Source organism: Canis aureus, chromosome X (genome assembly GCF_053574225.1).
Source record: "Canis aureus isolate CA01 chromosome X, VMU_Caureus_v.1.0, whole genome shotgun sequence".
Taxonomy (NCBI): Eukaryota; Metazoa; Chordata; class Mammalia; order Carnivora; family Canidae; genus Canis; species Canis aureus.
In genome coordinates, this window is record NC_135649.1 from 110,263,756 (window position 1) to 110,289,767 (window position 26,012).

A 26,012-nucleotide genomic window follows, 5' to 3' on the forward strand; every position below is an offset into this window, starting at 1 on the left:
AACCCATGAGCATGGTATATCTTTCCATTTGTTCATGTCAGCTTCTGTTTCTTTCATCAGTGTCTTATAGTTTTCAAAGTAGGAGTCTTTCACCTCTTTGGTTAAATTTATTCCTATTTTGTTCTCTTTGATACTACTGTAAATGGGGTTGTTTTTAAAATTTTCTTTCTGCTGTTTCCTTAGTGGTGTATAGAAATGCAACTAATTTCTGTATACTGACTTTGCACCTTGCCACCTTACTGAATTCATTTATTCTATAGTTTTTTGGCAAAGTCTTTAAGATTTTCTATATATAGTATCACGTCATCTGCAAATAGCCGACAGACACATAAAAAATGCTAATTATCATGGAAATGCAAGTTGAAACTGAACCACACATCAGTGAGAATGGCTAGTATCAAGAAGAAAAGAAATAAAAAGTGTTGGTGAGGATGTGGAAGAAAGGAGCCCTTGTGCACTGTTGGTGAGAATGTGAATTGGTGCAATCACTGTGGAAAACATGGAGATTCCTCAGTAAACTAAAAAGAGAAGTACCATATAATACACTAATTCTGCTTCTGGGTATTTACCCCCCCAAATGAAAACACTAATTAGAAAAGATATATGCACCATTTTTCACAGCATTATTTACAATTGCCAAGATATAGAAGCAACCTAAGTGTTTATTGATTGATGGATGAAAAAAGAAGATGTGTGTGTACACACACACACACACACACACACACACATACAGTGGAATGCAGTCTAAAAAAGAATGAAATCTTGCCATTCGTGACAACATGGATGGACCTGGATGGTAGTAAGCTAAGTGAAATAAATCAGACGGGTGCCTGGGTGGGCTCAGTTGGCTAAGCACCTGACTCTTGATTTTCGCTCAGGTCATGATCTCACAGTCGTGAAATAGAGCCCCATGTTGGACTCTGCACTGGGCAAGGAATCTGCTTAAGATTCTCTCTCTCCCTCTGCTATTCACTCGCACACACTCCCTCTCTAAAACCAACCAAACAAATAAATAAAACCAAATCAGATGATTGGATAAAGAAGATATGGTATATATATACAATGGAATATTACTCAGCCATCAGAAAGGGTGAAATCTTACCATTTACATCGATGTGGATGGGACTGGAAGGTATAATGCTAAGTGAAATAAGCCAATCAAAGAAAGACAATTATATGGTTTCACTCATATAAGGAATGTAAGAAACAACACAGAGGATCATGGGGAAGGGAGGAAAAAATGGAATGGGAAGAAATCAGAGAGGGAGACAAACCATGAGAGATTCATAACTATGGGAAAGAAACTGAGGGTTGCTGGAGGGGTGGTAAGTGGGGGCATGGGATAACTGGGTAATGGGCATTAAGGAGGGCATATGATATGATGAGCACTGGATGTTATACACAACTGATGAATTACTAAACTCTACATCTGAAACTAATAGTATACTATATATTGGCTAATTGAATTTAAATAAAAATAGCAAAAAATACATTTAAATATGATTCAATCAAAAAATAAATGAGAGAAAGACAAATACTATATGATTCTACTTCCATGTGGGGAAGGGGGTGGAGGGATAGGCAAAATAGGTGAAGGAGATTAAGAGATACAAACTTCCAGTTATAAAATAAGTCATGAGAATGACAAGTATGGTATAAGGAATATGGTCAATAATATTGTAATAATTTTGTATGATGACAGACAGTAACTACATTTATGTGGTAAACATTTCATAATGTATACAATTGTCAAATCACTATGTTGCACACCTGAAACTGATGTCAACTATACTTCAATTTAAAAAATAAAATTAATGGGAATCCCTGGGTGGTTCAGTGGTTTAGCGCCTGCCTTCGGCCCAGGGCATGATCCTGGAGTCCCAGGATCGAGTCCCACATCAGGCTCCCTGCATGGAGCCTGCTTCTCCCTCTGCCTGTGTCTCTGCCTCTCTCTCTCTCTCTCTCTCTCTGTGTGTGTCTCTCATGAATAAATAAATAAAATCTTTTAAAAAAATAAAAATAAAATAAAATTTAAAAATTAATTTAAAAAATTAATGCCAAAATTCAGGATGAAGATTATATCAAACTTTTAAATGATAACAGGATCCACCAAGGCCGGGATTAGGGCAAGGTAAGGGGGATGGGTCATAAAAATACTAGGATGGTACTTTCCCTTCTCTTTGCCTTAAGTGTCTCTCAGCATCTTTAGACAGTGGAACCAATTTCCTATTTCTTTCCTTTTTTTTAAAAGATTTTATTTATTTATTCATGAAAGACACACACACACACACACACAGAGGCAGAGACACAGGCAGAGGAAGAAGCAGGCTCCATGCAGGGAGATCCCAGGATCACACCCTGAGCCAAAGGCAGATGCTCAATCGCTGAGCCACCCAGGCGTTCCATCCTATTGCTCTCCTAAGTGCTGAATTTATACTGCTGAGTAAATGAATAAATGAAGGAGCAAACAAAGAAGTCCTTTCTGACTGGTTCTTTAGTCTTTAGTCTTTAGTTCTTTAGTCTGACTGGTATTTAGTCTCAAATTTGGTTTTAATTAAAAGCAGTAATATACTGGTTTGACACAATGGCAGTCAAAATCCTATTAGAACTTTAACTTGACAAATTGATGCTAGCATTTACACTGAAGAATAAATAGATGAGAATAGCGAACAAGAACATGAAAGAAAGAGGTCTTTTTATAGTCCAGCAGCCCTCAGCCATCCCACACAGTCATGCCCCAGTAGCAGTTCTCAGTGGGGTGGTGATGGTGCAAATCATCATGTGAGGGATCCCTTTACCCTCCCAGAACTGGTCTTAGCAGGTAAGAAGTGGTTAAACTGTCAGCAAGGGCTATGAAAAGGGAAAGAAGGAAAATAATGTTCCTAAGTAGTAACCTATGCCCTGAGAAGTTTCTCAAATCAGGGAGGTAAATGCCAGCAGTCTCCACTTAAGAGACCTTTTTAATCCCTCACTCCTACCCTCCACCCCACCCGCAGGGCCTGGCCACCTTGCACCCGCCTCTCTTCTAGCAGCATGTATTAGTGCACTGCTATTTTTCCCATCTCTTGACCATTTCTGGCTGCCTCCGCTGAGTGGACCTCAAAATCCAAGCCAAGGATGGCACTCTGCTTGGTCTAACTCTATTACTCAGGCTTTTCTCCACCTTTCATGCCCTATCCTCTCCCTCATATCTCTTGCTTTCTCTCAGTCACAGACAGACAGACAGACGCATACACACACACCCCTATTCTCCTCTTTCTTGGTCCAGCTGTCCCAGACAATTTACTTGTTCCTCTTTCTCCCTCTTCCGTCACCCATGACGCAACTGCATTCACAAATATGCGTTTGTCAAAGCTCTTCACTGCAGGGCCCCCTTCCTGCCAACGAAAGCCTGGGGTGGAGGGCCTGAGGCTGAGAACGGTTACAAGCTTAATGAACTAGACTGCAGCTGTGTGGGGAGGTTGTGGAGAGCAAAAGCCACCTTGGATGGCTACTTGCTGGAACCCTCTCAGCTGCGGAGAGCCATATGCATCCTTAGGTTGTGTCAGTGAGTTGATGCTAGGTGGCCCCAGTGACACTCAGTGTCAAAGGATTTGAGCAACAAAAAGGGGGCTGTGGGAATCTACCCAGCAGAACTTTAAGATTAGAAATTCGGTACCACTTCTGTCGGTGGAAGGCCATGTTCCAGTGTCCCAATGTCACACCCTCATTTCCTCCAGCACCAGAGGTAGAAATGGGACAGGAGACAAAGAGCTAGACACTCTCCTCTAGAATGGTGTCTAAGTCTGTTTGAGCTGCTATAACAAAACACCATAGATTGGGTAACTGATAAACAACAGAAATTTATTTCTCACAGTTCTAGAGGCTAGAAGTCCAAAATAAAGGTACCAGCAGATACAGTGTATGGTGAAAACCAGTTTCCTGGTTGATAGATGGCCATCTTCTCACTGTGTCCTCACATGGCAGGAGAGGTGAGGGAACTCTTTGTTGTCTCTTTTATGGGTCCACTAAGCCACTAATACCATTCATGAGGGCCCCTCACTCATGACTTAAGTACCTCTCAAAGGCCCTACCTTCTTTCTACCATCACTTTGAGGGTTAGGTTTCAACATATAGGTTTGGGGGAGACAAAGACATTCAGACCATAGCAGGTAGGTAGGCATTTCCTTTCTTTCTCCCCTTGGGGTAAAGAAGCTTGTCCTTTATGGATGACCTCTGGTTTTCAGCTTTCTGGCCTTTGATACTGTACTCTGTAATCTGGCTTCTCCCCAGAAAGTAGTTCTGGCCCAAAGATACAGAGGTTCATGGTTGCAACTTGGGCCTTCGTTGACCTCAGTGACAGTGAGCTTGGGAATGAGGTCCTGTGTCAATGTCTGGGCCCAAGCCACTGCAGTGCTGCTTCATTTCAACCCCCCTTCATCCTCTACCCATTCTTCCCGCATTCATATTCTCCTAGTGCCAGACTCTAGGACAGAGCCTTGAGGAATCTGGGTGCCTTCCTGCATCACCCATAGCCAAGGCAACATTTATAAAGGGAAAGCTGATCCAAGAATAATTGCTAGTTAACATACTCCTATGATTATGGAAGGAGTTCTGCACTTTCTGGGAAGAAAATATCAACTAACCTGTTAAATGGGTCTTCTTGGTCTGATAGGATCTGTCTTCCAACATCTTCCTTTTCTCCAAAGACAACTGAAATTTTCCAGAACCAAGAAGTTTCTGACCCCTTGGTTAATCCTTCCCTGTTCCATCAAAGCTGACCCATGATGTGTTCACATCATCAGGATTGACAGTGCCCTATCAGCTAATTAATAAAGCAGTAATTTTCCAGCTGATCTGTCTGAAGATTTAATGTTTCTTGCCTATATATAAAATGTCTACATTATTTTAAAAATCTATTATGCTTCAATAGTTGAAAAACATGGCACCACAATTAATATGCAGGTGAATGTTGCCAAACTTTGGAATAAAATGTTTCTGTTTATCTCTGAAAGTATTTTTTTTTTTGAGCTTCTTGTGAATGAGCCCTTGATCAGAAAGGGAGCACCTAGTGAAAATCTTTAAAAAACCTCCAAGCCTGGGATGCCTGAGTGGCTCATTGGTTGAGCATCTGCCTTTGGCTCAGGTCATGATCCTGGGGTCCTGGGATGAGTCTCACAGCAGACTCCCCACAGGGAGCTTGCTTTTCCCTCTGCCTGTGTCTCTGTCTCTCTCTCTGTCTCTCATGAATAAATAAAATCTTTTTAAAAACCCAAACCTCTAATCCTGCACACAGCTGCTGTTCATATTCACATGCCCAGTGGGGCAGAGCTGAGCTTGAGTGCTAGGCACTCAAGAGCCTGTCACAAGATTACAGGTGAACACCAGGAAGTGAGGCATCATGTTATAGGAATAGTCACTGGAAATTTCCACCGTGGTGGTTTTTTTTTCCTTGTATTCCCTTATAGGTGACTCTTGTCTGGACAGCCAGGGGCATCCATGTTGCCTTGAGGATTATTGGAGGCAGAATGCAAAGAGAGGATGTTCAGATTTTAGTGTCCAAAATAAGACCTTGAATCCCACAAGCAAAAAAACAACAGCAATCATTTCGAAGGTGAAAGCAGGATTGGTTGAGAGAAAAATATCCTGATAAAAAGAGAAGGGCAGTTTTGTCACTGCAGTACCGCCTATCCCATCTTGACTCATAAAATATCTGGTGATAGAGAACAAAGAGCCTAATGGAAACAGAAACAAATGTCAGAAAAAAAAAATGTGGACTAAAAAAAGTGTTCTCTAAAGTGATGAGGTAGGTTTTCTAACAATACGTCCTCTGCTCAAAGTCAAGTACCTCAATTTATGAAGCTACACACAGAGGAACTTGACCAAAAAAAGGAGAAAGAAAGTCCTTCCTTTCAGGCTTTTTTTCTATGTAGTTGAAGATTTAAGTTTATCTGTCATTTGTCATTTAACATTCTTTCACATGATTTAAGTAAAAGGCAACTGCTATTCTAAAACACAAAATCAAAAAAGTCAAAGCATAAACCAGTTTTTCTTTTTTTCTTAAATAATTTTATATTAGATTGGAAAGAAATTCTTAAAACCCTAGAGCTATCTTTTTGTGTATATCATAAGTTTACCCATTTTTTCTTCTAGAATGAATTTTCCTTGTGTTGTATCTATTCAGACAGTCAAAAACAATATAATAGACCATATATAGTTTTTCCTGATCAAATGTGCAAGGATTATAGAATGTGCCAGCTATGGAATGCACTTTGTTTGAACTTTAAACTCATTTCAGTCCCCAGTTTTATTATCGTTTTTTTTTTTTTTTCTCCATGTAATTTTCTCTAAGTTTCTACTCTGTTCAGGGAACAATTGAGAAGGTAGTGTATGCTGTTAAAATTAAAACCTGCCACTTCCCACATAAAATATGTAAATAGTACAATGCAGTTTTGCATTTTTAAAGGCAGCAACCTCAAATTCTCTTAAGTAGTCTAAGAAAAACTAAGGATTAATTTAACCCTGTGACCTCCAACCCTTCACATTCCACAGGATTTTTATTCTAATTAATGGGAAGGATTAAACATCTGGATGTTTGGCCTCTAACATCTGCCATTCAGTTGACTTAGTTTATTATCTGCATATGGCTGAATGAGTCCCTTAATCTCATTCTTCAACTTCTGTGAAAGGCAACCAAAATAAAAAAATCTCTTCTGGCTCCTGCTTTGGAAAAGAATGTACTGGTCAGCATTATCAGAATCAGCTATGGGGAAGTATGGTGCACACTGCCTTATAGCTAGCTACTTACACTCTTAGGTGTCTAACTGAGATGCTGAAGCCTTAGGGAGACTGCACAGAACTGAGGACTGGTGAACGACTTGTATTTTGCTAATGTTTTTATGAAATTGTAATTATTTAAGATACATAGTTTTACAGCAGTGGGAATAAATACGCATTGTTAACTGATATGCATAAACACTGATGCCTGCCCCTACATTTCCTCAAGTCTTCCAAACTTCTGGAGTTGCCTTTTTTTAAATGTAAATACAATTTCCTTAATTTAGAGTATATTATTAGTTTCAGGGTTAGAATGTACTGATTCATCAGTTGCAAATAACATCCAGTGCTCATTACATCAAGTGTCCCTCTTAATGCCCTTCACTCCATTACCTCTTTCCTCTACCCACCTCCCTTCCAGCAACCCTGTTTGTTTCTAGAGTTAAGAGTCTCTTATGGTTTGTCTCCCTCCGTTTTTATCTTATTTTCTTTTTCCTTCCCTTCCCCTATATTCATCTGTTTGGTTTCTTAAATTCACATGAGTGAAAGCATATGGTATTTGTCTTTCTCTGATTGACTTATTTCACTTAGCATAACATCCTCTAGTCCCATCCACATTGTGGCACATGGCAAGATTTCATTCTCTCTCTCTCTTTTTTTTTAAACAAGAACAAATCTACACCTTTATTTATTTGCTTTTCATAAGTTTAAATCCTTGAGGGGTACAGCATCACATGGATGCCATGGCCAATGGCTTTAGCAGGAAGGTTGCTTCGGAATTTGGCACAAACCATGCCACTGTTTCCATGAGCATGAGTTACTTTTCCCCAGATTACCCTGGTTTTGTTTGGTTTGCCACCAGGAGTCACTGTGTTGTTCTTTGCTTTGTACACGTAAGCATCACTTGCCTAGACAGAATTCAGTTTCTTCTCGAGCATAAACACCTTTGATCCCCAGTAACGCTGTGTGCTCCCTCTGGTTCTGGAGACCCTGCTGATAGCTGGCAAATGGCCTTGGACCACAGCCTTCCAGACATATTTGTCGTTTTAGGAGTCCTGTACGGGAGTGCCCGTTCTCTGGGAGTCCAGGGGCCAGCACCATCAGTCCCACATCCCCTCAATCCTGCCCTCCCCATTGCTGGAATCCATAGAAATCCCTTGCTGGCTCAGCCTCTGAGCCACACCAGTGCCCTGCCAAGACATATGGTTGAGCTCATGCACTTATTTGCCAGGTTTCCTTCTTTTCGATGGCTGAGTAGTATTCCATTGCATATATACACCGCTTCTTCTTGATCCGTTCATGTGTGCATGGACATCTCAGCTCTTTCCACAGTTTGGCTATTGTGGACCTTGCTGCTATAAACATTGGGGTGCATGTGCCCCTTCGAATCACTATTTTTGTATCCTTTGGCTAAGTAACCAGTAGTACAGTTGCCAGGTCGTAGGGTGGTTCTATTTTTAACTTTTTGAGGACCCTCCATACTGTTCTCCAGAGTGGCTGCACCAGCTTGCATCCCCACCCACAGTATAAGAGGATTCCCCTCTCTCCACATTCTTGCCAACATCTGTTGTTTCCTGAGTTGTTCATTGTAGCCATTCTGACCCGTGTGAAGTGGTATCTCCTTGTGGATTTATATTTCCCTGATACCGAGGTTTGTTGCAGTTCTGTGAAAAATGCTGGTGTTATTTTGGTAAAGATTGCATGAAATGTGTAGATTGCTTGGGTAACACAGACATTTTAACAATATTTGATCTTCCAATCTATGAGCATGGAATAATGGGTTGGTATCTAAAATATGTTAAGAACTTATACAATCAACACCAAAATAAAATAATCCAATGAAAAATGAGCAGAGGGCCCGTATAGACATTTTTGCTTTAATTTTAATTTGAAAAATATTGCATTAAAATATTTATTTTGAGTACTGAGTTTTTTCACATCCTTCAAAGTTTATACCTGAAGTGAGTGCCTCACTTGCCTCCTGCTTGTCCCTAGCCCATTAGCAGCAGGTGAGAGTAGAAAGGAAAGAGGATCCTAGACTCAGGATGATGGAGGACCATGAGTAAGAAACTTCACAACTCCTAAACAGAGTTGTACAGCGCTTCTTAATTACAGTGTGGTGTAGAAGCCTACGTCCCCTAAAGGGCTGCTGCAGCCGCATGTGTGGCAGGAGGCTTGCAGCTGAAGAGGAGGAGGACATAGCATGAGCATTACCACCCCAATGGGAGTTTCTGCACTGTCCAGTATGGGAGCCACCATAAGCACCTAAACCATGGTCAGTTCAAACTTGATGCACTGTAAGTGTAAAGTTCATAATGGATTTTTAAAAAGATTTATTTAGGGGATCCCTGGGTGGCGCAGCGGTTTAGCGCCTGCCTTTGGCCCAGGGTGCGATCCTGGAGACTCGGGATCGAATCCCACGTCGGGCTCCCGGTGCATGGAACCTGCTTCTCCCTCTGCCTCTCTCTCTCTCTCTCTCTCTGACTATCATAAATAAATAAAAATTTAAAAAAAAGATTTATTTATTTATTCATGATAGATATATAGAGAGAAAAGAGAGAGGCAGAGACATAGGAGGAGGGAGAAGCAGGCTCCATGCCAGGACTCCAGGATCGCGCCCTGGGCCAAAGACAGGCGCCAAACCGCTGAGCCACCCAGGGATCCCCCATAATGGATTTTGAAGAAATAGTATGAAATAAAAGGTCATATATCCAAAATTTGTTTATATTGATTTCTGTTGATGATATTTTGGATACATTAGATTGAATAAAATACGAAAATGAATTTTACTGGTTTCTTTTGTCCTTTTTTAATTGTAGTGACAAGGAAATTTAAAATTACATGTGTGGTTTGTATTTGTGGCTCAAACTGTATTTCATTGGACAGCCCTAATATATGTGGTAGCAGGGATATGTACTTGAACTCATGCAGGGGCCCTGATCACAGAGCCCCCGGGGAGTTTCATCACCCATTGAGGCTCTTCCTCAAACCTCTGCTGTCTGACTGGGTAACTCGTGTCAAGAGGTTCCAACTAGGCAGATGTATGTCAGAGCTCACAGGCAGGGATGGAACCTGGCATTATGGCAGTGGGGGAAGGTGCCGGAAAGTGACAGGTGAAGAAGTACAGTGGAGATCCTTTTTGAGCTAGCACCTCTGAGCAACTTTCTTATATTTGGAGAATGCCCCACAGTGGGGGAAAGATTCTGATTTTCCCAACCTTCTTTGCAGGTAGAGATCAGAGCTCAGCTAATCGAGCACACAGAAGTTAGCGTTTGACACAGAAGTAGCCATTGTTACTGTTTGGAATCCATGAGGCTGCGGGTGGCAGCACCAGCTTCCAGTGAGAAGCAGAGGTTCAGCATTAATGAGCGGGGGGTACCACCTATTGTGATGATTCCCAGGAGGTGGCAAGTGTGTGTCTATACCAGACCAGTTCTTGAAGTTTGTAGGGCATTATTCTTCACAGCATAGTCTTAAACTGTTTTTCTGGACTTTCAGAGATTCTCTATATTCTTCAATTTTTTTTTCTAGCTAAAATGCATCCTATCATCTGCAACTAAAATCCTGACTGCCATACAGGGTTTTCTAAACTTGCTATATAGTAGTCCCCAAATACCCAGTGTTTCAAGCAGGCATGGACACTTGCTTTTGAAGACCCATTTTGTGTTCAGCACCGTGATAACAGAGGGATTCAGAAAAATATGAGCCTTGGTTGCCTTATTCTACTAACTCACAGAGATGTGTGGCAATTAGCATCCGGGAGCCACTGTCTTCCCCAGGGCAGAGGAGAATAGATGGTGATTCTTCTCTTACTTAGAGCTACATTTATCTCCTGTCGGTCAAAGCTGTGGATGATCTTAAGGTCAGCCAAAAGGATATTAGCAGGGCACCAACAGTTACCTTGAGTTATTTCTTGCATTCAACATGTATTTATAAAGCTCCCAGTATGTTCCCAGCATGCATTTTGGCATGGTGATATAACAGTGAATAAAACAGATGCAAAGCCCTCCCTTCATAGCTTATTCTAGTGACTATTCTCAGGAGTGTTAAATTCTACCAATAGCAAATGCTTATTAGATTTTCAGCAGTATATGCATTCATTTAGTACTATTGTATCTTTGATATTGTACTAACTGGATAAAATATGACACTCTTTTTGTTATCTTTCTTAGTTAAGAAAACAGCTTCAGAGAATGCTAGAGCTTGAAGTGTTCTTAAAGATAACTAAGGCATGCAAAGGTGAACTAACTTTCCTAAAGACACAAAGCAAGAATAAGACTTCAGCCTTCTTCATCTATTTCCACAATAGCACTACATTGACTGTGACTGGCTGTTTTTTAAAAAAAAGCAAAAGCCAAAATGTGTTTTTTGAGTGTACCCTTATGCAAAGTGGTAGGAATGTATATTGGTGCAAAATTTTTGTAAAAACAATTGGAAGCATTAAGAGCTCTAGAAGTAAACATTCACGTTGATATAGTACTTCAGCTTTTAGGGCGTTCGTTATTCTAAGAAAAAATTTGGAAAATTGTAAAAGATTTATATGCAAGGAATACTAACTTAATCAAAGATATGTTTTTAAAGACTATTTGGTGATTGGGAAAATACAATATTTAGTGACAAGATAAGGATACACAAGTTCATATACTGGAAGGTCTCATTTTCCTGAAAGACCTGCACACAAGAAAATATAGCAAAGCAGCAGTTATATCTGCGTGATGGGATTGCATGAAATATTTGTTCCTTTTTATATGCTTGTATTTTCTACAATGGACATGTGTTACTTTTATAATCAGAAAAAAGCCTAACAATTCTTTTGTCTGATTTTTTTTTTACCTCTAAGGCATTTTGATAAATGCTGGGGAGGTATTCAGATATTTATGTGTGCTTTAGTCTTGGAAAAAATCATACTGTTTCAAACAAGGGTCCAAATGTTCAGAAGCCTTGCAGCCATTGTGACTGTGTGGAGGGTACATTTGGAAATGCCTTCCCTCATGGTCCTGCTCCCCACTCTGCATCTTTATCTCGCTCCACTGGAGCACTACCCTTCTCCCCATGGGCATCCCATGGACATGGGTCCCTCGTCTGCATCCTGCTCATAGATTGCTGCTTTGTGGCTTCTATTCCTTTGTTCCCTTCCTCTCCATCAGCTCCTCCTTCATTGTGTTCCTTTCAATTCTTCTTATAGAAGCAGAAGCCCATGCTGCTGGTTTTCAGCATTTCTCCCCACTCAGTTTCAGCAGCAGAGTCTGTCGGGGGCTTCATCTCCTCTTACCTGCTGTGTCTTGCTTTAAGTACTGCCTTTGGAATTAGACGCTTACCATGAAGATGAAAGAAAAGAAGCCGCCTATTAAATATATCACCTTTGGACTTTCCAGAGATCCCAACTTTGCCAAACACCGCGGGAGCCCATGACCCCCCCCCCCCATGGCAACACTTCCTGAAATGCATGCTGTCTTCCAAAGCAACTAAAGAACACAAACCCCCCTGCTTTCCCCCAAGCAAGGCTATTGTTTTTATGTTCCAGGTTGCTACCACGTGAGAATGCTGTGGTGTGAGAAAATATCAGCACTGAAAATGCACGTTGCACTTGCTCTCCGTCAATGCTGAAAGGGCCATTAATCATTCTCCATCCTCCCATCTTTCCCCTGTCTTTATTACATAGAAGCTGTTCTTGTCATTTCTGAGGAGTATCTGTGGGTGGTGGCTAACCTTTGGCCTTGTCCATGTGGTTTGACAGGATTGCTCTAGAGTCTCCTAGCATCAGCCTGGAGAGTTCAAGGGCATCAGAGGAGGCCCCATTGGCAAGGTGCAGCCAAGCAGAAGGAAGCAAAGATGTCGGTACGGGAGCAGCCTGATGCTCGCTCTCATAGGCCTGGTGGTGATACATTCTTCCTTCTTTGAGGAGTGAAGCTCTGAAAGGATTTGCTTGTTTTGTCCCTGGCCCAGCTGAGTGAAGAATGCTGCCTGGGCAACATTCATCAGAAAACCTCTGCTCACAGGGATACATCAAGTATCATTTTTTTTTTTAAATGGGTACTACTTCTCTTGATGCAACTGTAGTTCAAGCCCAGGAGGGACATTGTGTTATATGTGTTGGAGTTCAGTGCTGGAGACAGAAACCCCTTTAGGTATTAAAATGGAAAGGTCTTGAATTCAGAGAATCAAGGTGCTTACCGTATTGTTGGAAGGGCTGGGCAGACAGGAATGATTGCCCAGAACATCACAGAACTGACCAACTCAAAGAAATCCTACCTCTGTTACAATTCGCAAGGTGGGCAACCAGAGGCTGCCACTGGAATATACCATCTGTGGACCAGGGAGTCACCATTGGTATATCTTTTAACATCCCAGAGGGGCAAATTAAGCATTGGGAATATACTTCACAAATACTCCACATCTCTGCTCAAGGCAGAAAAGCAGCAAGAAGATGGTCTTTGCCTTACGTATGCCTCCACACTGGTGAATGCTCTTCATGTACAGAAGCCTAGCTGCAAGGGAGTCTGAGGAATATAGTATTTAGTTTTCCAGATTTATTAATACAGGAAGACACAATGGAAGGACGTAGGACTGGATGCTGAGTACCAATAGACCATATCTAACACACACACCTTATAAAATGGCACTGGCCTTAGAGCAGGCACGGGGCCCAGCTGGGGGTGGCTAATTTCAGCAGGGTCTGAGGCAAAAAAATGGGTAGAACACAAAGTATGGTAGAGTCTCTTCAGGGAAGAGATTGTTCATCACAGAATTATCCATGCTCTGATTTTTAGCAACATGCAGAAGATAAGGAGACTGTACCCCAGCTGGGGAAGTGGGTTGGCTTTTGATATATGGGGATTGCTGATATTCATTGTTAAATGCACACAACATAATTATCTGGGATTTCAATTAGATGAGAGGTGGAGTGAATCAGAAACAAAGGTATAATCCTTGGAGAGAGCTGATGGGGGGGCGTTCAGGTCTCTGGCAGCTAACTTCTCTGGCATGAAAAGAACTGTGGAATGGAGTTTAGGCAAAGGTATGGCAGGAATCCCTAAGTCCTGACAAGACCCAAACAGAACGAGGCGGGATTGGATGGACTTTTTTGGGCCCAAGGAAGCAGATGAGGGACTGTGAGAGATTAGTTTATTAGCCCCAATTCTGTATCCCATCCTGTATCCATGCCCTCTGACTTCTTAACTTTGCATCTTCTCTTATAAAAGGCAAAATGGACTTCCCTACCCCTTGATTTGGGTTTGGCCTTGAGACTTACTTTAAACAATGAATGGGAGAAAAAGTATCACAAGTCCAATTTTGAGCCAAAGCCTTAAAAGTCCTCACCTGTTTCTGTTTTCCCTCTTATGCTTTTGCCATCTTTGTGAGAAGAGCTTCCCCTGGGTAGCACTGCTCAGTCAGCCTAGGTCCAAGAATTAACCCGGGTGAAAGGGACTAGGGCCCAACCCATTGTAAGGAACCACTCCCAGCTGGGTCCTATACAGCTTGAAAGAGGGTCTCCTAGCTGACTTCAAGCTAATATATCTGAGCTCCAGGCAACCTAATGATGTGTGGGAAATAAATGTTTATTATGAACCCTGAAATTTTTGTGATTGATAGCTGACTGATATACATACAGGGACTGTCACTGAATACCCAGGGTGTTATTGTTTCAGGTGTTTCAATAAAGAGTATCAAAAGAACATCTGCAAATTCCAGACTGGTGTCTGCAAGTTCTGAGGATGATGGAATAACCTACTGCATCTTGGTGACTTTTGGAGATAGCTGGGACAGAGCCCTAATGGGGCAGTGACTGACACCAGCTCATAGCTTATCTTTTCCAGGTGGCTTCCCTAAGTGGCCAAGCCCACAGAGACCTTTTCTTCTCTACTCTCTGCACTTATTGCCTGTATTTCTCCTTTTTCTCTGATCATATGCCATCACATTTAAAGTGGCCTAGTTCCAGATCTTTCCAGATAAATGGATCCACCTCCGTGTATTTTTATCTAACCACATATCTGTGTTTTGTCCACGTGGTTATAGTGAAGGATTTGGTCAAGCATCTGGTTGAGATCCACATGTGTTGTGTTAAAAGCCGTGGTTTTTGAGGTCCAGTCACTTCTGGACCATCTTCAGGAGGTTTGTCCATTTCCACGTGCAAGTAAGAGGGTTGAGGGAGTGAGAGACTCTAGGCAGGCTGATGCCACCATGACTGGCTGTGAATCATAAAGGACTTTAGAATGCTGGGAGAAGAAGCTCAGCAGGAGCTGTGTAGGGGGGAAGGGAAGGCTAGAGGAGGCAGAGGGCTGGGCTGGAATGAAAGCACAGTACTGGGTAAAGAAGGTGCTGAGAAGGAAGCCACTGGAAGGCATTGCTAAGGACCAGGAGTGGACAGGGCATGGGGTAGAGATGGGAGGCTGTGGCGGAAGGAGCAGAGTGAATGCTGAGGAGATTCACTTTCAAGACAGGGTGAAAGCTAGACGGTGGCGTAGAAGCAGGCAGGGTAAGTGTTGGGCAAGTGAAGTTGGAGGACCATGATTGTGTTATATAAACTTACCTCGTTTTCCACGTGAAGAGATGTCTCAGCACCACACTGCAGGAAGCTTGGATCTAAATCGGTGGTCTTCCAAATCTTTTTTGCTTGTGTATTTCCTAGAAGGATTTTGAAAAACTGCATACTCTTTTACACTTTTAAAGTTGGTATGTAAAATCCTTCATAAGTTTAAATATTGTCATTCCAAAGGATGTAATTGCCAGTGTATTATAAATATTGATATTTAAAAATAAAACTCTTATATGGCACCTACTAGAATAGAAATAGCATTCCTTTTTTTTTTTTTTTTTTTTTTTAGAAATAGCATTCTTATATGACAGCCACCATCATCCATTTTAAACATATAAGACAAGCTCTTTAGCTGTCAGGAATTTTACATCATTTCTTTTACTCTTGGAAATTATATTTCTATCCTACTTCTCCTACAGAGTTTTATCCTGATGTAATGTATTTTTATGCTTGATGGTCTTTTATTGATCACTCTTATCAAATATCTCAGCAACAAAGTATGTATACAAATTTAAAATTTGTCTTCTATTACCGTAAATAATAGTAACTATATTAAATATAAGAAGTAACATTTTATTAGAAAAGCATTTCTTGGGCAGCCCGGGTGGCTCAGCGGTTTAGAGCTGCCTTCAGCCCAGGGCCTGATCCTGGAGACTCGGGATCAAGTCCCACGTCGGGCTCCCTGCACGGAGCCTGCTTCTCCCTCTGCCTGTGTCTCTGCCTCTCTCTCTCTCTCTGTGTCTCTCATGAATAAATAAATAAAATCTTAAAAAAAAAAAGAAAGAAAAGCATCTCTCAATAGGTGGATGCAGTAGGGAAGGTGGGTTATGATACCTCCATTAAAAAAACTTGGCCAGCACTGGTATCCTGAATTGTTCCTTCCCTTAGCATCTTGGAGATTTTCACATCCTAGGGCAACATGCCCTGGTAGGGTTTGGAGTCTTGGGTACCCAGACTTCTATGTGCCATGTGTACTAAGATGTAATGATGGTGGCTGATATCATGGTAAATTGGAGATGCTCTTTGCTTATTTCCTGGGTATCCAGAAGCCCCCAGATTTTTGTGTAACTCCAGGGCAGGATAGGGACCCCTATAATGTCAAAGATTAGACTTCCTACAACCATGACAGAATGGGTACTTAGAGCCTGATTTATTTTGATTCAAAGAATACAAGGAAATGAGGCATTTTTGGTATAGTTGAATTCCTGACACTAAGATTCATGCCTGCTATGTGGGCAGAGGGGAAAGAGAGCATTGGATTGGGTGATCATCAAGGGTGAGGTCAGCTGCCTGTTTTCACCATCTCTCAGCAACTGGGTGACCTAGGGGAGCTGGTCCTCTGCATCTCATTGTCCATGTGTACAGTGGGGTTGAAATCTGTCCTGTGTATCCCCCTGTGTTATTGTGAGGCTCATGTGAGATCAAATGATGCTTGTGACATCATTTTGTAAAGTGTCAAGAACTCTTTCTTATTTTTATTTGTAAACTTTTTCTTTGGAAATAATTCTAGATTCACAGCAAGTTGCAAATACATGTACCAGAAGATCCTATGCACCCTACACTCTGCCTCCATCATCCATGCTCAACTACAGCACAAGAGCAAAACCAGAGCTTATCCAGATATTGCAGGTTAAACTTCTGTGTGTGTGTTTGTGTGTGTAGCTTTGTGTAACTACCATCACAATAATGATACCAAACTCTTCATCTCTAGGCTCCCTCGTGTTACCTCTTTATAGCCACAAGCCCTTCCCTCACAATCCCTAACCTCTGGCAACCACTCTGTTCTTTATCTCTGTAGTTTTCTTATTTGGAGAGTGTTAGATACATCAAACCACGGTATGTAGTCTTTTGAGATCGCCTTTTTCACTTCATGTAATTCTCTTGAGGTCCATCTAAGTTGTTAACTGTATCAACAGTTCATTCCTCTTTACTGCTGAGCAGTATTCTATGGGTACAATATGAATTTGAGCTGCTGTGAACATTTGTGTACAGGTTTTTAAGTAAACATGAGCTTCCATTTCTTTGGGATATGGGCAATTATGGGTTGTATGGTAAATGCCTATCTGTATTTATAAGAAATTGCCAAACAGTTTTCCATTTCTACCAGTAATGTATGAGTGCTCAATTTTCTCTGTATCCTCATTAGTGTTTAGTGTTTTCACTATTTTTTATTTTCGATACTCTGATAGATGTGGAATGATACCTCATTGTGGTTTTAATTTACATTTCTCTAGCTAATGATGTTGAACATCCTTACATGTGTATATGTGTCACATGTAAACCCTCTTTGGTGAAATGTCTGATCATGTCTTTTGTCCATTTTCTAATTGGGTTGTTTGTTTTTTTAATGTTGAGTTGTGGAAGTTCTTTATATATTCTAGATATAAATCTTTCATTGGATCTGTGGTTTGCAAATATTTCCTCCCAGTGTGTAATTTGTCTTTTTATCCTTTTTAAAAAAGATAGATTTATTTTACAGAGAGAGAGAGAGAGAATGTGAACATGAGTGGGGAGAGGGGTAGAGGGAGAGAACTTCAAGCAGATTCTTTGGTGAGCATGGAGCCCAATGTGGGGCTCCATCCCACAACCCATGAGATCATGACCTGAGCCAAAACCCAGAGCTGGACACTTAACCAACTGAACCGCCCAGGTGTCCCCTTTTTTATCTTTTCGGTAGGCTTTCACAGAGCAAAAGTTTTTGCAGAAGTTTTTAATTTTATGAGGTCCAGTTTATATATTTTTTGTTTTATGGATTGTGCTTTTGTTGCCAAGTGTGCAGATCTTTGCCTCAGCCTGGATCCCAAAGATTTTCTTCTAATTTTTTTTCCTGAAAGTTTTATAGCTTTATTTTTTACATTTAAGCCCATGATCCATTTTGAGTTAAATTTTGTCTATGATGTGAAACTTAGGTTGAGGTTCAGTTTTTTCCTGCCTATGGATATCTTATTTCTCTAACATGATGTGTTGAAAAGTCTATCTTTCTCCATTGAATTGCTTTTGCACCTTTGTCAGAAGTCATTTGGCACATTTGTGTGACTCTATTTCTGGGTTTTCTTTTTTGTTCTATTGATCTATGTGTCTCTCCCTCTGCCAGTGTCATGCTGTCTTGATTACTATAGCCATATAGGAAGTCTTAATATCAGGTACAATGATTCCTCCCATTTTATTCTTTTTAAAAATTGTTTTAGCTATTCCAGGTCCTTTGCCTTTTCATATAAATTTGTATAATAGTCTTATTTATGTCTACAAAAAAAACCTTGCTGGGATTTTGATTGTAATTGCACTAAGACCATAAATTTACGTTTGGGGGGAATTTATATCTTTACTATGTTTAGTATTCAAATCTGAGCATGATGTATCTCCATTTATTCAGGTGTTTTTTGATTTTTTTTTTTTTGATAGTCACATAGAGAGAGAGAGAGAGAGAAAGAGAGGCAGAGACACAGGCAGAGGGAGAAGCAGGCTCCATGCACCGGGAGCCCGACGTGGGATTCGATCCCGGGTCTCCAGGATCGCGCCCTGGGCCAAAGGCAGGTGCCCAAACCGCTGCACCACCCAGGGATCCCGTTTTTTGATTTTTTTTTATCAGCATTTTGTAATTTTCAGGATACAGATTCTGAACATGTTTTGCAAAGATTGTACTTAAGTATTTCATTTTCTTTGTAGAGAGTGTAAATGGTATTGTGTTTTAAATTTTGGTTTCTGTGTGTTTATTGTTAGTTTATATAAGTGGTATGATTATTTTTGTGTGTTTATCCTGTATGTGCAACCTTGTTGAATTCACTTATTAATTCTAGAGGGGTTTTTTGTAGACTTCCTTGGAATTTTCTTTTTATACAATCATGTCATCTGCAAACTGGTGCTGGTTTTCTCTCTTTCTTTCCAAGCTGTATGTATCTTATTTCCTTTTCTTATCTTATTGTGCTTAGTGGGACTCCCGGTACTATGTTGAATACGAATGGGCATCCTTGTCTTGTTCCTGATCTTCAAGGGAAAGCATTTCACCATTAAGGATTATGTTAGTTGCAAGATTTTTGTAAATGTTCTTGATCAGGTTGATGACCTTTTCTTCTAGTCCTAGTTTCTTTGAGCCTAAAAAAATTATGAGGGATCCCTGGGTGGCTCAATTGTTAAGTGCTATTCACAATCCTGCTATTGGCTCAGGATGTGATGCCAGGGTCCTGGGATTGAGTCCTGCATCAGGCTAGGGGAGCCTGCTTCTCCCTCTGCCTGTGTCTCTACCTCTGTCTCTGTGTCTATCATGAACAAATAAATAAAATTAAAAAAAAACATGAACGTGAGTTTTCAAGAACTTTTAAAATGTTGGTTATTTTCTTTCAGTATTTTAAAATACTACTTATAGAGGCCACTTCTAGGTAAACATGGCTGAGCAATGCAATGTAGAAAGACTCACAGTGACCCCCCTGGCTGAATACAGACAGACCCATCAGGTGACCCACCTCAAAATATCTGTAGGCCCTAACTGACCAATGGGCTACTTACAACCAGGCACAGTTACCAAAAAACGGGGAATATTCCATATGTCTCCATACCGTCTCATCCTCCCCTTTTAAAAACAGCCCCCACCCACTGCCTCACTGTAGATGCTGCTCCTCTGCTGTCCTGCCCGCCGCTTCCTCAAGCTGTGTTCAGTAAACTTCTATGCCTTCTGTTCTGCCTCAGCTGAATCCTTTCACCTCCTGCACCTGCGCCTGCACCACTGGCTTCTACCTGCTTATTGCCCCACATTTGGGGGGCCCCATCTGATCGGACAGATACCCCATTTAGATACCACAATACTTAATTGACACTTTGTCTCTGTATGAAGTTCTAATATGAGGATACATCATTCTCCCTGTCAACTCTATCTGTCCTGGGTGGGTAGGAGGACCCAGCTGAGGGTAGGACTTTTTTTGTTGGGTGGGACTGAGGAAAATGGAGAGAAGAGATCTTGGGGCCCTGCTGGGGGTGGGGGAGGCTATTACCAAGTCATCCAACCACAAACTATGGTGCTGAGAAGGTTCATAACAAATTACCACAAATTTAGGGCTTACAACAACAAAACTTTATTCTCTTGCAACTCTTGATGTCAGAAATCTAAAATCAAGGTGTTAGCAGTGTTGTGTTCCTTCTAGAGGATTTAGAGGAGAATCTATTTCCCTACCTTTTCTATCTTCTAGAATCTGCCTACATTTCTCCATCTTTGAAGCACATCACTCCACCCTCTCATTCCATTACTACATCTCCTTCTTTCTCTTGGACATTAACTCTACTGCCTCCTTCCTTAAGGACCCATGTGATTACATTGGGCTCACCTGGATAATATAGGCTACTCTCCTTAAGATCCTTCACTTAGGGTGGCTCAGTTGGTTAAGCCTATGACCTCACCTCAGGTCATGATTTTGGAGTTGTTGGATAGAGCCCTGCATCAGGATTCCCACTCAGCGGGGAGTGTGCTGGAGATTCTCTCTTTCTCTCTCTCCCTCTACCCCCCCCTTCTGCCCCTACCCCCCACTCATGCACACTCTCTCTCTCTCAAATAAAAAAATAAATCTTTTTTAAAAAGATCCTTAATCACATCTGCAAAGTTCCTTTTGCCATGTAAAATAACATGGTCACAGGTCCAGGGATTGGAATGTGGACAGCCTAACACAGAGGGTGACTGTGGACATGATGATGATGAAGTGTTCTAAAGAGAGGCATATGGATTAAACAGACTGTGGTTTGAGTTCCCCACCCAGTTTTATAAGCTGTGTGACGTCCAGTGAATGTCTTAATCTGGGTAAACCTTTCTTCATCTGCAAAACTATAACCTCTGCTGCGGTAGAGATGACAGCTGCCCATCAAAAATTTATATAGCCCTTCCAGAATATGCAGTTGTGAGTAGGAAGCAACTTCCCAGTCAAGGACTACATTTCTTGGTACCAGTTGCATCTAGGTGAGACCCATGCAACTACCAGTGGAACGTGAGTGGAAGTACTGTGTGTCACTTCCTGGCTGGGGTACCTGTGAAGAAGAGGTGTCTTCTCCATGCTCTCCTCTCTCACCTGCTGGCTCCATGTTGATTCCCAGGTGACCTTGGAAGCCTAGTTGGGAAGATGGTAAAGCTCCCAGTAGCCTGGGTCCCTCAGTAGCTGCATGGAACAGAGTCTCTCCTCCTGTAACTGCCAAGATAGACAACTGTCTGGGACTGTAATGCAGGCCAGGAATAAATGATGTTAAGCTACTGAAATTTTAGGTTTGTTCATTACAACAGCTAGCATTGTCTTCAGCAATACGTCTACTTTGCAGCCTACTATTATCCCCTGGGACTGTAAATTGAAAAAATGTGTGTAAAGGCCATGTTAAGGGACTAAGGGACTCGGAGACTGGAAAGTCATGAACTTTTCTGCCTAGAGCAGTGGTTCTCAACTGGAGCATGCATCAGAATCCTGAAGGTTGGGGATCCCTGGGTGGCTCAGCGGATTAGCGCCTGCCTTTGGCCCAGGGCGCAATGCTGCAGTCCTGGGATCGAGTCCCTCATCGGGCTCCCTGCATGGAGCCTGCTTCTTCCTCTGCCTGTGTCTCTGCCTCTCTCTCTCTCTGGGTCTATCATGAATGAATAAATAAATCTTGAAAAAAAAAAAAGAATCCTGAAGGTCTTATTAAAATACAGATGCAAGGCCCTACCTCAAGAGGGCCCTGGTTTGAGGGTGGGCCTCCTGACACCCTGAACCTCTCCTGAGGTTTCTCTCTCTTGCCTGTCTTTTCTGCTTGGATGTGACCTCCCTGAGGGCAGGCACTGAGTCCGACTTGTTGGACGCTCCATCCCAGAAGTAGCATAGCATGTGACAAATACTAGTCCCCCCACCAGTATCGGAGGAAGGAAAAAGGAACAAGGTCGCAGCCTTCATTCAGCTCCAAGGGCTGAGTTAGAATCAGTAGGCTTCAGTTAAAGGGTTTGATGATTTCCTCATTCCTAAATAGCTTTGATTGGGGTTCTTTGTTCCTTCCTGATCCCCTCAAAGCGAGGAGAAGGCGCAGCAGTAAAAGCCTGTGCTGTTGTCTGCCAAGCAGATTTTCACTTTTCACTTTAGCTGGTATCTCTTTGGAAGGGCTCCTGGGGTTGATGAAATAGTTTGTGTCCCAGAAAGTATATCTGTTCTCCTATCAGGCAAAATTTATTTTGCCTTTGCATTTTGGGGGTTTAATCTCTGAATGAATGTATTCACTTGATCGTGCCCGAGGATTTCATCTCAGAGGGCTGCTGTCCATTTGAGAAAGTGCATGGACTATATTTGTGCTCAGCGGGACTTCCCCGCACCGGCTTCACAGCAATCAGCAATCACTTCTCTGGGGCTGGCCCCATGTGGAGGCTGAGGAGGGAGTGCTCCCCTGGTGCGAGGGGAGTTCCTGGGGGGGAAGGTGAAGCTGAGGCTTTAGGAGCAGCCATTAAAAAGCAAATGCTATCTGGAAAAGGGGGAGAGGGGTGGAAAGAGACAATTCTGTGCACTTGGCAATTTTGCCTGTGGCAGCCTCTGAATTGGATCTCTCTTTGAAGGAAGGAGTTTGGCATTAGCAATTCCGAAGGAGAGTCCCGATTCTAGCAGCTGAAAGCTGCCTGGGGGCCCGGAGGGTGGCAGCCCGGGGCAGGAGCACCCTTTCATCTAGACTGGTGGCCAGGGCCCCGGTGTGGAGATGCCAGAGGCCCCGAGGAGGCTGGGGGCTGCTGCTTTGGGGTTAGTCTGCCCCTGCACACAGGGCCTCCCCGAATTCTGACAATTCTGACGAGATGGGGCAGCCTTCCCCAGATCACCACCCACATGGGTCGCCTGTAGAGGCCTGAGCTATATCCGATTTCAATTTCTTGGGTTAATTTATACTCCACTATAAACAAACTCTTGTAAAAGCTAAGAGCCGGCAAGGATAAAGGAGCTGTTTTTCCATTACAGTCTCTTTCTTCTGATTGGTAGTGAAGTGAATTTTTCAATAACAGAGACTCGAGATTTTGCCCTCAGGGCATCTGGAAGGTGGGTACCAGGGAGGAGGTGACGGGCAAGTCAGCGAGAGCCCCTCGATGCTTGGCTCTGTTTTGGGGGCCTTCACTCATACCGAAGCAGGGGAAGGGGAAAGTCATGCCTCCCCCCCCACCTGGAGTTTAACCATAACTCACAGCGTGGTGCAATGTGGGAAAATGTAAACACGGCTCTGTGGCCAGCCCAGGCCTCTCCAACTCCAGCTAATTGCTGCTTGAATCTCCTCTGTCAGCCTGTGTTTCAGCATCAAGCTATTTTCTCACTGAGGTTTTTTATTTTACTTTGGGTTTTCAAGGAGATGTGGTGTTTTATGTGGTGATTATCTGAGAGCTCGATTTCCCCCCATTTCAAATTGTAGCTAATGTGGCGCATTTGGGATCCTGTACAATTTTTACCCATTAATCTCATCTCACCTGCTAAAAGAAGCTTGATCCCTGATCATCTCCACCCCTCCGTGTTTTATTTTCGCACTTGTATTCTAAAACTTTTAGAATTGCTTTTCCTGCTCCGGGTTTTGACTACAGGCCTGCCAATGACTGGGTTCATTTGTAGGTTCATTTCTTTATGTCACCATCTAGTGTCCACTGAGGTCTTGGAATTGGAAGGGCTTTTCTTCTCAAAATCTTCTAATGAGTTGCCTGGGTTTTAATTTCAGGCTCTTCTTTCCAGACATGGTAGTAAAATGAGAGGTTATTGAATCAGCCCTCATGATTTTTAATTTGTATGCATATAAATTCTGTGTTTATATGATTGCTGAGAAATTACCTTTAAACTTTCTCTTTTAGTCTCTAGTTAAATGTACTTTATAAATGGTTGCTATGAATTTGGCAGCTTTAAAAAATTCAAGTTTGAGCTGAGATTATTTGTCAGCTTTATTGAGGTGTAATTGACAAAATTGTATCATATTTAAAGTGTAAATCGGGATGATTTGATATATGCATACATTGTGAAATGGTCCCCCCTCATTTAGTTAATTACTACATCTATCACCTCACATATTTATCTCTTTAAATGTTTTTGTGTGTGTGTGAGAGAGAACATTTGAATTCTAATTTCAATCATGCAGTACAGTGTTATCAACTATAATCACCATGCTGTATATTAGCTCCTCAGACCTTGTTCATTTTTATAGCTGAAAGTTCGTATCCTTTTACCACCCTCTCCCTATTTCTCCCACCCCCAGCTCGTGGCAACCACTTGTGTACTGTTTTGTGAATTTGACTTTTTTTTTTATTCTGCATGTAAGTGATACCATGCAATATTTATTTGTCTTTCTCTGACTAATTCCACTTAGCAAAATGTCCTCAAGGTCCATCCATGTTGTCACAAAAGGCAGGATTTCCTTCTTTTTCATGGCTGAATAATATTCTAATTGTATGTGTATTATATGTACATTATAAACATTATGTATATAATATATATACATATGTATAATATACATACCACATCTATTTTTCTTTGTTCTGATGACTTCCTTTATTTAGCACCTCCAATGTGCAAAGGAAAACTAGGTGTTATGAAGTTTCAGAGATGAATAAACACAAGCTTAGGAAGCTCACAATATAGTGATTATGTGACTCTAATAATAACTAATAACAACATCTAATATTCCTGAACATGAAAAATGCCAATATAGTAAAAATCATTGAATTGTGCACCTAAAAATATGTGCCAGGCATTTCGCATACATTGCTTATCTATTTTTTATCTATTTAGTCATCTCTTTTAAAGAAATCTAGATATAATCACATGCAACATTATATTAGATTCACATGTACACTATAATGATTTGACATTTGTATATTTTGTGAATGATCATCACAATAAATTTGGTTCATATCCATCACCATGCATAGTTACAAAATTTCTTCTTTTTTCCTTGTGATGAAAACATCAAGGTCTAATCTCTCAGCAACTTTCAAATATGCAACGCAGTATTATTAACTATAGTTCCCATGTGCTATATTTCATCCCCAGGGCTTATTTATTGTATAGCTGAGATGCCACATCTTTTTTATCCATTTTTATCTGTTGACAAACTCTTGGGAGGCTGAGATTTTTTAAAATTTTAGACTTTATGTTGGTAGCAAATTATCACAGGGTTAGTTTCCTATGGGGGCACTGGATGTACATTATAGTTCATACAAAATCTAGGAAGAAGATGGAAAAGTTGAGGGCAGTGTCTATTCTGCCTCTGGCTCATTATTCCCACCCAACACACCCATCACCCACTTGTAGATAAAGACCCATCAGAGACTATTTGCAATCCTTTTTCTGGGTCCTTTTCACCTGTTTCTGAGTTTGCCAAACCTGAAGCTTGACACAGGTCCTGATCCTTGTTGGAGTTTCCCTCCAGATTGTTACCCCTCATATCATCTGTCACAGTAGGAAACTGAGCCTAGGTCTGGTTCTTTGTGTCAGGCCTGCACCAGTCTCTTGGCTAGTGCCTCACTTAATGCAGGACAGGGGCATAGCTTTTTTCCCAAAAGAATAAGCTGCCAGGACAATTTTAGGTCATAAGGGCCGAGGCTACTAGAAGGCAGACCCATATTCAAGAGGCCAAGACTCAAGGGACTAACAGGATAACCCATTTAGGGGCCAAAACAGTCAGGGAGAGGGCCTGGGCTGTGTCTGCTTGAGAGAGAAGGACTCAGATCTGGGAGGTACCTGACTCCATTGTAAGTAAGACTTCAGGGCAAGTGTGT

The 26,012-nt window shown here is 41.7% G+C and overlaps 1 protein-coding gene and 1 pseudogene across 9 annotated transcripts in view; one reads left to right on the plus strand and one right to left on the minus strand.

The window, feature by feature from the left end:
* RAI2 (retinoic acid induced 2) overlaps positions 1-26,012 on the plus strand; it is a 388,350-nt gene that overhangs the window by 57,553 nt on the left and 304,785 nt on the right. The window lies entirely within an intron of this gene.
* LOC144307593 (large ribosomal subunit protein eL33 pseudogene) lies at positions 7,427-7,792 on the minus strand (annotated as a pseudogene).